At 47.0% G+C, this 18613-nt stretch overlaps 1 pseudogene; it reads left to right on the top strand.

Moving 5' to 3' along the window:
* The first annotated feature begins 2035 nt into the window (after positions 1–2035).
* The window catches only part of LOC128349827 (zinc finger protein 208-like), a 38464-nt pseudogene continuing 21886 nt past the window's right edge, over positions 2036–18613 (top strand).

The following is an 18613-nucleotide window of genomic DNA, read 5'->3' as shown; positions in this document are numbered from 1 at the left end:
AAAGCCTGTGCTGCCATCTAGTGACCAATTGGTGAAAACTGCCACTGCAACAGGACAAAAAGGATGGTTCAAGTAGACCACCAGAGTATTTCAGGCCATTTGGGGACAGTTGGGGACAGGCCATTTGGGGACAGTTCTGGCCCTTTCTGATGTGGCAGTGGCACATGTGCCCTGGCCATTTTGAGTGGCCAAGTCATGACTCAGGTGACACAATTGGCCAGGTTGAATACGTGGTGCCCTCCAAAAGGGCTGCCACTCATGGAGAAAGGGCTGGAACAACCCCCAAATGGGCTAAAACGGCCTTTATGAGACAGGGGGAGGGGGAACTGCTGGAGGATCCCCCTCCCACCGATTTTCTGTAAGGGTGGGAATGTTTAGAATGTGGGGAACCATAATGGACCACCCTCTTGACAAGGGGGCTTTCCCCATAACATATCCTGCAAATTCACAATGGTTATCAACTCTTGCCGAATAGTAGGAAGTTGGGTATATAGAATATTAAAATTATTCCAGACGTCTTGGAATTGGTGGACGGTTGGAATGACAACTTCACATGACCGGCACCCCTGAATTGGGCATCCAGGTTGGCACAGGTGACACCCTGAGAGAGGGGAGAAGATCCTGCCCCTGAGGGACATCACAAAAATCAGAGGGTATGGACCCATGGCTGAGTATCTCTTCCACCACTCCAATGCACATTGCTATGAATCTAGCATCTCTACTATCTTTGCACCCCAACTGCATCGCACCCCAGCATCTGCACGGTGGGAACTCAGAAGCAACCTCTGGCTTGGCCAGCCGTGGGGCTTTCTGCATCGGTTTGGACAGAATCCCCTACTCTCCCTCTGCACACACTTCCAGTCCACCTTTCCCTCGTCCTTTAGGGTGGTTTTCTGTTAGGTTAGGGGCTAGAAACCGCTTCCAGGCTTGCTTTCTGTCAAATGCTTTCTCACGCTTCTCAGTAAAATTCCCAAAAGTCAGCTTGGTTGGATTCTTGTCTCGGATCACGCATCCTTTCTCGAATATGGATTTGATGGTCTAATTGGGAGATGGAAACTATTGGTTTAAAATAGTTTAAATTTTTTCTTCCAATATTCAGTAAGAAAGGGGTGGGGGTGGGACTGCTAGAACTCTCTCTCTCTCTCTTTTTAATGCAAGAGGAGAAAAGCCTTGCCTCTAGAAGGATTATACATGCACAGTATAGAAATACATGCACAGATATACTTGTGAACACTTTATGGTGCCAATAAATGGTACAGAGGGGCCTGTGAGGAATAAATTTATTTTCTGGTTGGCTTCCTCCCCCTGTCCTTATAGTTAGCTGGGGATGATGGAAGTTGTAGTCCAGCACCTGTAGTAGGGCCAAAGTTGGATAGTCTTGCTGCAAATTGGAGTGTTCAACCCCAAGGCTGCAGAACCAACTGAAAGACTGCAGATGCTGAACTACAACTCCTATCATCCACAGCCACAGGGGACAAGCATCAAGGATGATGGGAGTCAGAGTCCAGCAGCAAATGGAGAGCTCCCGATCTGCAGAACTTTGGTCCTGATGCAGGAATTGGACTACAACTCTCATCATCTACTGCCGCATGGGACAAGTGTCAGGGATGATGGGAGTTGGAGTCCATCTGCAGATGGGGAGGCTCCCATCATCCCCTGCTACAATGGCCTTTGAAGCCGAAGGAGCCCAGAGAGGTGTAGAAGGTTATTATTTCTATCCTCACAACCACCCTGCAAGGTAGGTTAGGAATCGTGGTGGAATGGGGAAGCCTTCATGGTTGAAGGCTTCCCTGGCCTAGTCCTCCTCCAACCATCTTGTGGTGGACACAACACAAACAGCCCATAAAATGTGGTGTTTTCAATGTGTTTAATTTTACATTTCAGCCTTCAGCGATTATTAAAAAGTCAAATTAATTAAAAACAACAACTTTTCACTGAATTTGGTGAGAGTGGGTTGGCTTGGGGCAGTGCGCCGAAGCCCTCCCTCAGGCAGCGCCTGCGTGCCAGGCGGCACTACCACCCCCACCCCCACCCGCGGTGACTTGCCACGACCGAGCGAGCAGCGGAGAGACAGGCAAAGCACTCCCGGCGGCGAGGCGACTCCTCGTCGGTCGCACTCGCGCTCCGCGGCTGCCAGCCGCCGGGCTCTGCCCTGCCAGCCCTGGCCTCAGCCCTCAGGGAGGGTAATGGATGCGAGGGGTGAGGGGCGGGGCGGAGGGAGCGAGCGGCTGCGGGAGCCGGGACGGCTGTGCTCAGGTTGAGGCTGCTGCCGAGCAGCTGGGCTGCCGTTGAATTGAAGCCCGGCCCCGGCGGCCGCTGGTCACTCGGCGGGCGGGTAAGTTGTCTGTGTGGGCTGTGGCGTGAGGATGAATTGGCTGGGGGGGGGGGCGGCATTAAAGGCGTCCTGAGGGGTCGGTCGCTCTGGCGCGCACGTGGCGCCCTCCCGCCGGGCTGCTCGGTCTGGCTCTTGTCTCGTCTCGCGCTGACTGAGGAGGAGGAGGAGGAGGAGGGTCCTCGGTTGCGCGCTGGCTCGCGGGTTGTTGCTGCCCGCTTCAGTCACGTGTGTGCCGCTGCGCCAGACCAAGGTGTGTGTGTGAGTTGTTTTTTCAAGAGGGGGGGGGAGGTTGAGGTCAGATAATGTTGGGGGGGGCTGGTTGGGGCTGCTGGAGTTCAGTTGGCTTCGTCGGGTCTTGGGGGGGGGGGTGTCTCGGAGGTGGCAGGGCGGCGGGTGTGAGTGCGAGACCGAATCGTGAAGCAGAGGGTGGCGTTGATTGTTGAACTCCTCCCTGGTGTGTAGCTGCCCTCGGCGTCCCTGCCTGTCCTTTCCTCCCCAGTGATGGCGGCTTGCTGGCAAGGTATGCAAGTCGCGGCGCCGCCGCCTCCCCTAACTCCCTTGCTGTTAGTTACAGTAAATGGTGGCAATGCATTGCAAGCTGAGGGGCCGTGCCGCGGCTTGCAATGCGTTGCCGACTTCTGTCGCCGCTGTTAGTACAGTGAATGGCGGCAATGCATTGCAAGCCGCGTTGCCGGCCGCTCCCTCCCTCGAGCGGGAACAACCCCATCTGCTACCCAGAGAGAGTCTGAGAGCCATCAATTGGTTCACGGGGCCAAAAACTCCCGGTCAGCAGAGAAGGGCATCGGGAGCTACTGCATAAGCCGGCAGCATTGCTTTCGGGTCATTCCAGGTCTTCCCACTCCATTCTTCCAGAGAGAGAAAAGTATATATTGGTCTCAGAAAAGACACCAAGGTAAACTGGGTAGAAAGCTGGACTTAAATTAGGCTGTGAATCATTTGAGAGTAATGGGGGCGGGGAGACTCTCTTAACTGAGACTTGGTGATGTTGCTGCACCAAGCCAAGGCTGTAGAAGCCAAATAATGAAGTGGAAAGAAAAGAGAATCAGAACTCGTATACTGCACAGTCCCTCCCTCTCCCACAGTAGTTCAGGTGTCCTTTTAAGATGAGTCGGTCTAGCAATAGTTTAGTTTGAAGTCAAAGTTACTTGACTTTATTGATCACTTTTTTGCTGTATCATTTTGTTGCTATTGTGTTGGAGAAATTCAACAGTAAAAAGCAGAGATAAAGAGATAATCGAGATGATAACTTTTAAAGGACAGTATTTTTTTAACCTTACCTCATGTCTTATGCTTTAGAACTCACTCTTATGATTTAGAACTCAACATGTATTACCCTGCAGCTTGATAGGGCTCCCAGACATTTCACCTTGAGATAACTGATCAGATCTGTGCTTGTTTAGCTTCAGTAAGCTGCAGCATCTCTTTTCCCCCAGACTGGGCCCAACCATTGCTATTGTTAGTGTCTGAGGGCTGCTGTTTAAACATCAAACCCAAGTCTGTGGCTTAAAAAACAATAATGCCAGTAGATATCATGAAATCCACCCACGCACCACCAGTCTATTTGCCTATTAATTCAGCTTTTATTATGCTGAATTTTGAAATATGTATGCTTTTGGTCTTTTGCCATAATGCATGCAATTTTTATTACATCATTACCTGTTTACCTGGACAATGTTCATCTCCATCTAACATCCTGATATTAAGCACATGTATGTATTGTTGTTTTCTAAAATAATATAAAGGAAAAATATGGAAGAAGCCATAAGTCTCTGTTAATGTTCTCTCTTTCTGTTAACCTGTAACTCCCAGCATACCCAGCCTCTGTTTTACAATTCAGTGCAGATTATAAATACCTTACAGCAAGCAAACCAGCCAAGTAGTTTTTTAAATGTATTTTTCTGGACACTGGATAATTAAACCATGTATGGCTGTTAGTGTCAGATGTTTGGACAGCAGGAGTGTATGTGTGTCATGTTTGGATGGTGGGGGCACAATTTCAGTGCTTGCCCTAGGCCCATTTCCCCTAGTTACGCCCCTGAAGAGAAGACTAAGGAAAGACAGAATAGCCATGTTCAAAGATCTGAAGGGGGTATCTCATAGATGGGTGAACATGTTCTCTGTTGCTGCTGAGGGCAGGACTGGAACCGGTGGAGTGAGATGGCCAAGAAGCAGATTTAGGCTCGGCATTGGGAATAATGTGCTTACTGTAAGAGCTGCAGGACATGGGAACAGCCTGCCTTGCACCATGGTGGGCTTCCCTTCCCTGCAGGTTTACAAACAAAAACAAGCATCTGTCAGGGAGACTGTGGGCCAAGGCAGTGGGTTAGACTAGATGACCTCCAAGGTGTCCCTTCCAACTCTAACATTCTATAAATCTGTGTCAATTGTGTATTTGTTTTATTTGGGTATCATTGCATGTTGCTATTTGTGCATGGTCCCCCCCACTTTACCAAGTCACCAGCATCTCAGTTCTTGGCTCGGCGCATGCGTGGAGTCCAGAACTGAGCTGCCTCTGAGCCATTCACCCAGTAAAGGAAGGGGAGCGTGGTTGGGGCTGCGCCAGGAGGGCCAGTGGTGGTGAGTGGTGGAGCTGGCAGCCATGCCACAAGGGCAAGCTGCTTTTTCCCTCTCTTGCCTGGCCGCCCCTTAGCTTTTGAAGGGCCCCCTCCCCTTGTACTTATAATGGAGAATCCTCACCAGATTCCCCTTTACAAGTATATTGGCATCCAAACCAGTTCGATGAAATGGACCAGCTCATCAGTTCGACTGAACTGGTGAGTTCAGAGCTATGTGGTTCAGGTTGAATAGACTTTTATTCAAACCGGATGGTGTTTTTTGGTTCGTGTACACACCAAACCAGAGATCATTCCATGACACAGATGGCCAGGAAATTTAGGATAAACAAAAGGAAGTACTTTTTCACGCATCGCGTAATTAATCTATGGAATCCTCCTAACCCCTTTGATAAATTCCTTGGGACACCCACTCACCCCACCCATTTGCGCTGGAGGTAAAGTGTGTCGTCAAGTTGATTTCGACTCCTGGTGCCCACAGAGCCCTGTGGTTTTGCTAGAATATAGGAGGGGTTTACCATTGCCTCCTCCCACGCAGTATGAGATGATGCCTTCCAGCATCTTCCTATATCGCTGCTGCCCGATATAATACAAGCAGTGATTCGTACCAGGAACCTTCTGCATGGGTGTTTATCAAGTGTGTGTTTTGGTTGTTCCTTTTCAGCTGTCAAATAATATTTTAGGAGGGGTGTGAGAGCAAAAGGATGTCTTTGTCTCTCTGGCCTAGGCTAATATGATCTTGGATCAAGCTCGGACTCTTCTTGCCACATCCACCCAAGTCTCAGTAACAGGGAGTAGTCTGGCTTGCTTATTTTTCTGCTCATGTTGGAATTTGTTTATTCCTATTTTCCCCAGGATCCAGAATTTTAGCTATGGGTTTATTGGATTCTGACCAACTGCTTGCTCACTGCACACACCCCAGAAATCAAGTCAGCTTTTTATTTGGGTTGCAACCACCCCAAATATTTATATACTTTACCACAAAAGTTTCCAAGGCAGTTTACATAAATAAATAACCAATAAATAAATAAGATGGATCCCTGTCCCCAAAGAGCTCATATTTTGAAAAGAAACACAGCCCCCACCCCTCCACTGCCCAGATCTGGCCGGCCCTCGGGAACCTACCCTCCCAGTGTGGTTGGTGTCGGTCCCTCCTGGCCATGCAGCCCGGGAGGAGCTTGCCCCGGCCAGGGAGCGTCTGCCTTGCCCCCAAAGGATAGCAGTGCACTGTCCTCTTTTCTTTTATTTTTTTTAAAAAATTATTAATTATTTAGAAAATAGAAGAACTAATATGATTACATTATCATCTCTTGAACTTACAACTTCAAACAGTTATATATGGCATATTACATATGACAATCCAAGATTCTGCTTCCACTGTCTACCAACATTCACCCTTGCAGCAGATATTGTCGAAAGACTAATCAGCCCTCAGTATTAAAGAAAACTAAATCTTGGGTGTGAATGTTGAATTGGTTGCATCTTAGGGTGGATTCCCCCCACCCCCCCCGAATTGCTGTGCTTTGCCGCAAGTCCACCATATGTGATAAAATGTCTCTGCATGATTCATGCATTTTCAACAATCTCCCGGGCAGTTGCTGTCCATCTTTCTGATGGTCACAGGAGTAATGGACCAGTGAAAAATACATTTTATACCAATTTCCTCTTAAGGTGCTATTTGCTGTAAATTTAATATTCACCCTCTATTGATGCTCCCATGGTTGAATATCAATTGTTCTGTTTAAGTTTTGCATCCACTTAATCATGCAATCTTTAATCTGTTCTGTTTCAGAGTCATATTTCAACAGCAACAGCACTCCCCACAGTGGCCATAAATCTGAGGCCATCTGGAACCCTCTATACAGGAGGAGGTGGAACCTTACCAAGAGTCATTGGAGGTACTGCGCTGGGGTTGGATAGGGACAGTTACTCTTCCCCTGCTAAATAAAGAGAATCACCACATTAAAGGGGTGCTTCCTTGCCCAGTAAGCAGGGGTTACATTGAAGATAGGTTAGACAAGGTAATCTTAAAGAATATATATAAATATAAAGAATTCAGTAGGCATCTTAACACTCCAAAGGTCAGTCTCAGCAACACGAAATAAAACTGAAAATAGGAGGCTTGATGAAAAATCAAAAGCAGACTATAGCCAGAGCTTAAGGCTCAAAGCTATTAAAAACAAGAGAAAAAGAGGGAGCAAACACAAAAGGAGAAGGAGAAAAGTCCCCCCTTCGCCAAGAGAGGAGAAATCCCCAGGAGGGGAGAAAAATCACTGAAAGGGGAAGTCCCCAAAAGGCTCACAATCTAAAGAGAAACATAAGGTAGACACTAGCAACAGCCACTGGAGGGATGCTGTGCTGGTGTTGGAAAGGGGAAAATCTTGAGAGAGGCACGAGCTGGTGGGGTGGGGAGGGGAGTGGAATTAAGGAGCCAGTGAGGAGTTCCTTACCTGCTAGTCCCCGCCCTGCTGCTTTTCCGGATGTGACGCCTGCTCCCAAACCAGCCACGCAGGGCTGCAGTTCTGTTCCCTGCAGCCCCACACAGCATCAGTACACACATGCCCAGTGCGGCTGCATGCAAAATCTAGAGCAATGTCATTAGGAGGTTGTCCTGCAAAGCCGGCTGTACTTACCCTCACCCTCCGGGAAGGAGTGCCAAGAGGGCCCAAGGTGACAGGGATGGGTGTTGGCTAGGGAGAGACAGAGGAAGGGCTGGCGATGGGCGGAGACTCAGCTCCAGTGAAGGAGGAGTTGATCTATGATGGGACTGAAGGGGAGGCAGGCAAGGATAGCATCAGCTGCCTGTCTCCTGGAGGAAAGGGATCTGAGTAGGAGGTGGGAGAAGGGGAAGAGGCTTTGCTAACAGCTGGAAGGGGTAATCAGTTACAAATAATAAAGAAGGGCGTTGGCCCTGTAATTGGGGGTGGGCAATGCATAGCCTGTGAGAAGGCATATAAGGAGCTGGCATAAGCAGGGCTGCCAAAATAGCACTTAGCAATAGCACTTACATTTATATACCGCTCTATAGCTGGAAGCTCTCTAAGCGGTTTACAATGATTTAGCATATTGCCCCCCAACATTCTGGGTACTCATTTTACCGACGTCGGAAGGATGGAAGGTTGAGTCAACCTTGAGCCCCTTGGTCAGGATCGATCTTGTAACCTTCTGGTTACAGGGCGGCAGTTTTACCACTGCGCCTCCAGGGGTAAATCTACTCGAGTACTACTCAGATGAGTGAAAAATTATGCTCGACCCATTACAAAATGGGGTCCTCCGATGAGTGGCTCCTCCTCTGCTGCTGCTTCTTCACTGGACTTCTGGCTGGAGCAGAACCTGCTGAATGGACCAGTTCCCTCCTCCTCTTGGTCCTTGAGTTAGCGCATCCCTCTCCTTCGGCACCTGTGTTCCCTCTAAGGTGCTCGGCTGCGTGCCCACAAACAAAACTCTACCCCTCTGCGCAGCTGTTTCTAGCAGCCACGCAGTCTCTCCCCACACTGCTGCTCATGCCTCCTTTTCCTGCCTCCACTGCTGCCTTCCCCCCACTGCTGCCACATTGGCTCTTGCTGCAGCCAGAGTGGGAAAACTGGTTCTCTTCTGGAAGCAAGAGAACCAGTTCTCCTGCTCTGGCATTGAAACTGCTGACAGGCAAACATGCGCATTGATAATGGCGTCAGGGCACATGCATGCCTATTGCCACTTCCAATAGGATCTTGCAGCAGTCAGAGCAGGAGAGCCAATTTCCCTCCTCGAACGCTGTGGTGGTGAGGAGAAACGCACTATGAAATCCAGAAACCAGCATGCTTCCCAGTCCTCACCATCGCCACACACCTCTCCTGCCTGTTTGTGATTCTGAGATGGACAGCACGCCTCTATCCCGTACGAACACGGTGGCTCACAGCACGAGCTGCTGGCTCTTGGCAGGAGCTAGATAGTACTGTGCCCGTCCTCTGTCCAGCCCCATCCAGGGAGGGACAGGAGGGCTGAGGAGAGGGAAGTGGTGGCTGTGCTTGGCATGGACCCCGCAAGAAGAAGCTGGTAAGAGGCTACTAGTAGTACTTGGTGCAGAGGCAGCCGGCTTGGGACACTCGCCCTTCTTGTCCGCTCTTTGTCACACACAGACCTGCACATGCCTTTGTTTCTGGCTCTCCACCAACTCTGAGGTTTCACTCTCCCTTAAGTCCCGTTTTCCGTTTTGATCGGTGACTGATTACAGGTGAGCACTATCTGCTGTAATTCATCTCCCTTAGGGGATGATTTCTTAGTTCAGGGAAGATCATCTGCATGCTTGGATGTCTTATGGGGAGGAAGGACTGACTCCCTCTCCCCTCCTCCACTTGCTTTTGCTCTCTCTTCAGGGCTCAAAGCAGAGGAGAGAGTGGCTGGTTGGACTGTCCATACAACATAATCTTCAGGTCAGTGAGGGTCTGATCTAGAATGTTTTAATACTGCCCCCCCCCCCCCAGCCAAATAATGTTTCAATCTTTCCCTATATTCTGGTGAGGAACGTAATTCATTCAGCTGATTTGAGTGGCATTATCCATACAAAATGCGGTATGTGCAGGTCAGTGGGAAGTATCTTATTCAGTGTTTCATAAGTTCAGTTTGTTCTGATACTAAGCTATATGCTTTTCATTATACATCAATGTGAAATGAGATAAAGTAAAAATCTGATTTTTTTGGAATGGAATAGAATTGTAAAAATTCACTTCTTTCTTTCCATATTCATGGTATGGGAAGGAGGCGTACCTAGGTAATATTGGAGCCAGGACCTACAACTACTACGGATATTTATATACCTCTCTTCAACCAACTTTTCAAAGCACACTCTCCAGAAGTCATGTTAACATTTTATTTGGGTTACTGCAACAACAACAAATAGTTATATATTGCTTTTCAACACATGTTTCCAAAACAGTTTTTTCTCCAAAGAGAAAAATAATACATAAATAAGATGGGCCCCTGTCCCCAAAGGGCTATCAATCTAAAAAGAAACATAAGGAAAACACCACCAACAGCCACTGGAGGGATGCTGTGCTGAGGCTGGATAGGGCCAGTTGCTCTCCCTCTGCTTAATCTAATAGAATCACCACTTTGAAAGGTGTCTGCTCAGTCAACAGGAACCCTGAGGCATGGAGGAGTGGACTTCTGCCTGGAAGTCAGGTCCAAAGAGCACTGTGTGTGAGAAAGAGTTGCATCTAGAGTGAAATATAATAATGTATTATCATCAGTCGGTGTGCTTATGCAATATGGCAGGCTAGTATAGCTCCTTCCTGATAGCAAGTGTACTGCCATATTTCAAGGAGTCATCTGACTAGTAAAAATATGGAGCAAGGCCTTTAGGAGATGTAATAACCAAAGAGAAGGGGAAAGATTTTCTTGTAACTTGTGTGTCTTCTTCCATGATGTCACTTATTCCACAGAAAATCATCACCCTGAAACATAAACTAAGGACAATTAATGTCAAAGGAAAAGATTATGTTAGTATTCACATCCCCTCTTACTGATTACTCCCAGTAATAATTTGATTACTGAAAACATGATTTAGTCAAAAGAATGTCAGTTTCATTGTTTGGCGAGTAAGAGTTAGAGATCACTTTCTTTTCAAAGAAGCATTTCCAGCGAACAGACTGCCCATAGAATTCAGATTTCTGTAACATTTTTCTCATCTTCATCATTGATGATGATGTCTTATTGCGAATAGCTTGCCATGTTAGACCTTTTTGAACACTTAGTACCTTAAGCCGCCATGTAACTGGAGGCTGATGATGGATCGAAGGCTCCATACTGATGCTGCCAAATTAGAACTTCACATCCCACCTTCCTGGTGCTGGCCATGCCCCCTACCTCAACCTGCCTCTGGTGTGGCAGCCACGCATGGTGTCAGCTGATAAGCTCGCAGATAAAAACACAATAGTTTGAAATTTACATTTAAGAGTATGAGAAAAAAGGTGCATCCTGAGGGCCTTCCTGAAAACAAACAGAGAAGTGGATGCTTATTTCAATGGGAAGCATTTTTCAAAGCCCCATGGCAAGCACAGAGAAGGCCCATTTTTGTGTTGCTACTAAATGAGCCAATGGCGACTGTAAGCGGATCTCTCCAGACTATTTTAATAGGCGATAGGGATTCATGACAAAGAAGGCAATCTCTTAAATACCCTGGACCCAAGCTATTAAGGGCTTTATAGGTCATAACCAGCACTTTGTACTTTTACACAGAAACATATTGGGAGCCAGTGCAGTTCTTTCAAAATTGGTCTTATAGGGTCCCTTTGGGTTGTTCTAGAGACCGTTCTGGATGCCTCATTCAATATCAATTGCCCTTTCTGGACCATGTACAAAGGCAGCCCCATGTAGAGTGCATTACAGCAGTCAAACCTAGGGCTTACCAGCATGTTACCATGAATGTTTTAAGGTCATCTACCTCCAGATATGGCTGTAATCACATAGCCATCAAATATAGGGGATGGGGGAGGCTGCCAGCCTCTTCTTTGCATTTCCACCATTGCTTCTAAGATATCCTTTTCTCTTCTAGGTTCTGACTAGTTTACTCTCTTAACTGCTGCATGTGACAATTGGAAGATGGAAAGGATTGCTGGAGGTGACAGATGGAAAAAGAGAAACTAGAAGAGACTAAAACCTGGAGCAGAATGGAAGAGGAGGAGTTGATCACCTGCTTCTCAGAAGAATTCCAAAATGTAATGAATCAAGAAAGAGAAAAAAGCCTGTCCCCCCCTCATAGGAAAGGCTTGAATCATGAGCCGAGCTTTGAACCTCAGTGGGAAATACACACAGAGAAAAAACTATGTGAGAGCTTCAGGTGTGGAAATCACTCCAGTATGGGTAGAACTCTTACTCTGAACCATAGAAACTGCACTGGGGAGAAAACACACAAATGCTCTGTGTGTGGAAGGAGCTTCAGCAAGAGTGGATGTCTTAAAAAACATCATAGAACCCACACTGGGGAGAAACCATATAAATGCTTGGAGTGTGGAAAGAGCTTCAGCCAGCGTGGACATCTTAAACGACATCATATAACCCACACTGGGGAGAAACCATATGAATGCTTGGAGTGTGGAAAGAAGTTTAGCCGGAGTGGACATCTTAAATTACACCATAGAACCCACAGTGGAGAGAAACCACACAAATGTCTGGAGTGTGGCAAAAGCTTCAGCGGTAGTGAACATCTTACATTACACCATAGAAGCCACACTGGGGAGAAACCATATGAATGCTTGGAGTGTGGAAAGAGGTTCAGCCACAGTGGACATCTTACATTACACCATAGAAGCCACACTGGGGAGAAACCATATGAATGCTTGGAGTGTGGAAAGAGGTTCAGCCGGAGTGCATATCTTACATTACACCATAGAACTCACACTGGAGAGAAACCACACAAATGTCTGCAGTGTGGAAAGAGCTTCAGCAGTAGTCAACAACTTACTGTACACCATAGGAGCCACACTGGGGAGAAACCATATGAATGCTTGGAGTGTGGAAAGAGGTTCAGCCGGAGTGGAGATCTTACAATACATAATAGAACTCACACTGGAGAGAAACCACACAAATGTCTGCAGTGTGGAAAGAGCTTCAGCAGTAGTCAACAACTTACTGTACACCATAGAACCCACACTGGCGAAAAACCATATGAATGCTTGGAGTGTGGAAAGAGATTCAGCAGTAGTGGAGAACTTACTTTACACCATAGAACCCACACCGGAGAGAAACCATATGAGTGCTTGGAGTGTGGAAAGACATTCAGCAGTAGTGGAGAACTTACTTTACACCATAGAACCCACACTGGAGAGAAACCATTTGAATGCTTGGAGTGTGGGAAGAGCTTCAGCCAGAGTGGACATCTTAAACAACATCATAGAACCCACACTGGAGAGAAACCATATAAATGCTTGGAGTGTGGAAAGAGCTTCAGCCAGCGTGGACATCTTAAACGACATCATATAACCCACACTGGCGAAAAACCATATGAATGCTTGGAGTGTGGAAAGAGATTCAGCAGTAGTGGAGAACTTACTTTACACCATAGAACCCATACTGGTAAAAAACCATATGAATGCTTCGAGTGTGGAAAGAGATTCAGCCAGAGTAGAGTTCTTACATTACATCGTAGAACCCACACTGGGGAGAAACCATATGAATGCTTGGAGTGTGGGAAGAGCTTCAGCCGGAATGCACATCTTAAACAACATCATATAACCCACACTGGGGAGAAACCATATCAATGCTTTGACTGTGGAAAGAGATTCAGCCTCAGTCAAAATCTTACATTACACCATAGAACCCACTCAGGAGAGAAACCATATGAATGCTTTGAGTGTGGAAAGAGCTTCAGCAGTAGTCAACAACTTACTGTACACCATAGAACCCACACTGGGGAGAAGCCATATGAATGCTTGGTGTGTGGAAAGAGGTTCAGCAGTAATAGAGATCTTACTGTACACCATAGAACCCACACTGGGGAGAAGCCATATGAATGTTTGCAGTGTGGAAAGAGCTTCAGAAGTGGAAGATGTCTTACATTACATCATAGAACCCACTCAGGAGCGAAACCTTATGAATGCTTGGAGAAGAGCTTTTCTTGTGTTGGACTTGTCCCCTTAGCTAAGTAAGGACTTGTCCCCTTAGCTAAGCAGGGTGCACCCTGCATATGAATGGAAGACTTGATGTGTGAGCACTGTAAGATATTCCCCTTAGCAGAATGAGCCACTCTGGGAAGAGCAGGTTCCAAGTTCCCTCCCTGGTATCTCCAAGATAGGGCTGAGAGACATTCCTGCCTGCAGCCTTGGAGAAGATGCTGCCAGTTGGTGTAAACAATACTGAGCTAGATGGACCTATGGTCTGACTCAGTATATGGCAGCTTCCTATGTTCCTATGAGTGTGGAAATAGCTTCCACTGGATTTGAGATCTTACATCACACCGTAGAAGCTACACTAGGGAGAAACCACATGAATGCTTTGAGTGTGGAAATAGCTTCAGCCATGGTGGACATCTTAAATAACATCATAAAACCTGAGCCTTTTGGAAGGGCAGTATAAAAGTTTTAATAATAAATAAATAAAACCCACACTGGAAAGAAAGCATATGAATTCTTCGAGTGTGGAATGAGCTTTAGCAGGAATGACACTCTTAGTTTACACCTTAGAACACGTACTGGGTAGAAATAACATACATGTTTGGAATTTGGACAGATGTTCAGCAGGAGTAACTCTCTTACTAGGCATCATAGAATCCACACTGGGGAGAACCCATTTAAATTGCTTTGTGTGTGGCAAGATCTTCAGCTGGAATGAAGAACTTCTTATACATCATAGAGACCATGTTTGCAGTGTGGAAAGAACTTCTGGTGAAAGCAATTCCTTATTGCACATTCGCAAACTCATACATTCTATAAATCATAAGCATGAAACTTCAGACAAGCCTGGGAATCTTCCTCATTTGTGTGAAATATGAAACCTAAGATTTCTTCTTTTGATTCAATTTGCTTTTACCTTTGTTGCTTTTGTAGTGTCTTGGAACCAGTGATGGCAGATGTGTTTGTGTTCCTGTTATGTACAAATCTGCATAATTGGTTCAAATTAATAAGTAATAATTACTGTTTCACAGTCTTTGCTTTCTTTTTGTTGACTGAATACACTTCTGTGTTGCTCTCTGGAATGTGGACCCTGGGTGACATATCCTAAATTGCCTTGTCCAAGAGGAGATTTTTATGCAAAGTTTCTCTCCCTACCTAAGAACAGCCCTGCTGGATCAGGTATAGGGCCCATGCAGGCCAGCATCCTATTTCATGCCGTGGCCCACCAGATGCCTTTGGAGAGCCCACAGGCAAGACGTATGTGCATGCCCTCTCTTCTGCTGTTGCTCCCCTGCAACTGGGATTCAAAGGCATCATGCCTCTGAGGCTGGAGGTGGCCCACAGCCACCTGACTAGTAGCCATTGATAGACCTGTCCACCATGAATCTGTCAAAGCCTCTTTTAAAGCCATCCAAACTGGTGGCCATCACCACAACCCATGGCAAAGAATTCCATACATTATGTGCTGTGTAAAAGGGGGAAAAAGTACTTCCTCTTGTCGGTCCTAAATTTCCCAACCTTCCATTTCATGGGTGACCCCTAGTTCTAGTGTTTTGAAAGAGGAAGAAAAATTTCTCTCTGCCCACCAGTCCATGAATAACATTATGCACCTCAATCATGTCTTCCCTTAGTTGCCTCTTTTCCAAAGTAAAAAGCCCCAGATGCTGTAACCTAGCCTCATAAGGAAGGTGCACCAGGCCCCTGATCATTTTGGTTGCCCTCTGCACCTCTTCCAGTTCTAAAATATCCTTCTTAAGATACGGTGAACAAAGCTGTACGCAGTACTCCAGATGTGGCCGCACCATAGATTTGTATAAGGGCATTACAAAATTAGCATTTTTATTTTCAATCCCCTTCTTAATTATTCCTTGCACAGAATTAGTCGTTTTTCACAGCTGCCACGCAATGAGCCAACACTTTCAATGAGCTGTCCACCATGACTCCAAGATCTGTCTCCTGGTCAGTCCCCGACAGCTCGGGATTTTTGCCCCAATGTGTATCTCTTTGCACATGTTTACACTGAACCGCATTTGCCATTTTGCCGCCCAGTCCCCCAGTTTGGAAAGATCTTTTTGGAGCTCCTCACAATCTGTTGTGGATTTCACTACCCTAAATAGTTTTGTGTCGTCTGCAAATTTGGCTGCTTCGCAGCTCATGCCAACTTCTAGATCATTTATGAACAAGTTGACCCCACTTCCTAGCTACCTCCATTGTGAAAACTGTCCATTCATTCCTACTCTCTGTTTCCTGTCCTTCAGCCAGTTACTGATTGAACCTGTCCCCTTATTCCATGAGTACTAAGTTTACTCAAGAGCCTTTGGTGGGGACAGCTTCATCAAAAGCTTTTTGGAAGTCCAAGTATATTATGTCAACTGGATCACCTTTATCCAAATGCCTGTTGACACTCTCGGAGATCTCCAAAAGGTTAGTGCGGCAAGACTTACCCTTGCAGAAGCCATGCTGATTCTCCTTCAGCAAGGCCTTCTCTCCTATATCTTTAACAATTTTGTACTTAAGTATGTTTTCCATCAATTTACCTGGCATCAAAGTTAAGCTGTAATTTCCCGGATCCCACTTGGATCCCTTTTTGAAAATTGGAGTCACATTGGCTACCTTCCAGTCCTCTGGTACAGAGCCTTATTGTAGGGACAAGTTATATATATTTTGCTAGGAGATGGGCAATTTCACATTTGAGTTCCTTCAGAACCCATGAGTTGATGCCATCTGGCCTTGACGATTTCTTAATTTTTAGTTTTTCAAGATGGTTTAGAACATCTTCCCTTTCCACCTCAAATTGACCCACTTCTTCAGCCGCTAAACATGAAAAGCTCAGTTCTGGAGACCGTAAATAGTCAGTATCCTCTACCATGAAGGCAGATGCAAAGAACTCATTCAGCTTCTCTGCAATCTCCTTATCCTCCTTAATAATCCCTTTCCCACCCTCATCTAAGGGGCCAACCACCTCCCTGGCAAGATTTCTGCTGCTGATATATTTAAAGAAGTTTTTGTTATTCCCCATGACAGATCTACCTATATGTTTCTCAAATGCTCCTTTTGCATCCCTTATTGTCTCTTTGCATTTCATATGCCAGAGTTTATGTTCCTTCCTGTTCTCTTCATTTGGGCAGGACTTCCATTTTCTGAAGCAAGCCGTCTTCTCTTTTATAACTTCCCTGACTATACTTGTTAGCTATGCTGGTGTCTTCCTGAACTTGGTAGTACGTTTACTCCTTGGAATACATTCCAGCTGAATTTCTATTACTGTGGTTTAAATAAGCTCCATGCTTTCTGGAGTGATTTGACCCTTCTGACTTTCCCTTTCAGCTTCCTCTTTACCAGTCCCCTCATTTTTGAGAAGTTTCCTCTTCTGAAGTCCAATGCATCTGTGTTGGACTTCCTTGACAATTCTCCACTCTCATATAAACTGAACCGGATCACACTATGGTCACTATTCCCAGTTGTAGACTTCTGCAACTCTGACGTCTCTCACCAGACCCTGGGCACCACTCAGGATTAATTCCAAAGTCTCAATTTCTCTGGTTGGTTCCACAACTAACTGTTTTAAGGCACAGTCATTCAGCATGTCTAAAAATTTGGCCTCTCTTTCATTACCTGAATGTGGATTTACCCAGTCTGTTTGTGGGTAGTTGAAATCACCCATTATTACTGCCCAGTCTCTCTTTGACGCCTCTCTTATTTGTTTCTCCAACTCCAGGACATTTTCAGCGCTTTGACCCAGAGGGCGATAGCACGTCCCTAGTAACACATTTCCTTTCAGTCCTTGTAATGTTACCCATCATGATTCTGTGGAGGACTCTGGTCCACCTATGTTTTCTAGCTTATTGGAAAGGGAAGAAGACAGAAAGACAGAAAGGGTCATTGGAAAGGGAAGAAGACTTATTGGGGGAAGAAGACAGAAGGAGAACAGCTTGGGTGGGGCACTGACTGACTGCTGTCTTTGCCCCTGCCCCACCTTTCCTCAGGTGTGTGTAACATCTCCTTGGGCTGCTGCTGGGGCTTTGGCTGCTGCTGCTGCTGCTATATAGGGCAGGCTAGCCCAAGGGCCTGGGGGAAGAAGACAGAAGCAGAACAGCTTGGGTGGGGCACTGACTGACTGCTGTCTTTGCCCCTGCCCCACCTTTCCTCAGGTGTGTGTAACATCTCCTTGGGCTGCTGCTGGGGCTTTGGCTGCTGCTGCTGCTATATAGGGCAGGCTAGCCCAAGGGCCTGGGGGAAGAAGACAGAAGGAGAACAGCTTGGGTGGGGCACTGACTGACTGCTGTCTTTGCCCCTGCCCCACCTTTCCTCAGGTGTGTGTAACATCTCCTTGGGCTGCTGCTGGGGCTTTGGCTGCTGCTGCTATATAGGGCAGGCTAGCCCAAGGGCGCGAGCCGAAGGGCGAGATCACAAGAGCTCTCGTCCTTGTGGCTCTCTGCCGTGGGGCGAGCTGCCTGAGGACCAGAAGATCTCTCTCCTTCCGCCCTGAAGAGCCATCTTCTCACAATTAAGAAGTCAGCAGGAGACTACACAAGCCTGGTTTTGTTTTGTTTTTAATTAAGCCAAGAAGCCGTGGTGGGTTAGTCTGGGGAGATGTGTCTGGGGGAGCAAAAAAGTGGGTCTGGAGCGGGGGCGGCAATATCACAGGTAGCGGGCAGAGGGAGGTATGGCGGTGGGAGTTGGGCAGGCCGTTACAGGGGAAAACGATCCAGGCAATTGAGGCCTGTTCCTTTTTCCGGCCCTTCTCCCAACCCTCTGACCCTAGGGAGCTCTGGGAACACTCCTTCGAGGATTAGGGTGCTGCTGCTGAATGCCAGGTCAGTTAACGCAAAAACATCTCTCATCCATGATTTGATTGTGGATGGGCGTGCTGACCTGGTATGTGTGACGGAGACCTGGTTGGATGCGCTGGGCGGGGTCGGTCTCTCTCAGCTTTGTCCTCCAGGTTTCCAGATCGTGCAGCAGCCCCGCCTCGAGGGTCGGGGAGGAGGCGTTGCAGTCATCTTTCGAGAGACCCTCCCCGTTTCCAGGTGCCCGGTCAGGCAATCTCAGAATTTCGAGTGTTTGTCCTTGAGGGTGGGCCTCCGAGATAGGCTGGG

The sequence above is a fragment of the Hemicordylus capensis genome, chromosome 3 (assembly GCF_027244095.1).
Source record: "Hemicordylus capensis ecotype Gifberg chromosome 3, rHemCap1.1.pri, whole genome shotgun sequence".
Classification (NCBI taxonomy): Eukaryota; Metazoa; Chordata; class Lepidosauria; order Squamata; family Cordylidae; genus Hemicordylus; species Hemicordylus capensis.
The sequence above is the reverse complement of the archived record's forward strand: the minus strand, read 5'-3'. Positions and strand labels throughout refer to the sequence as shown.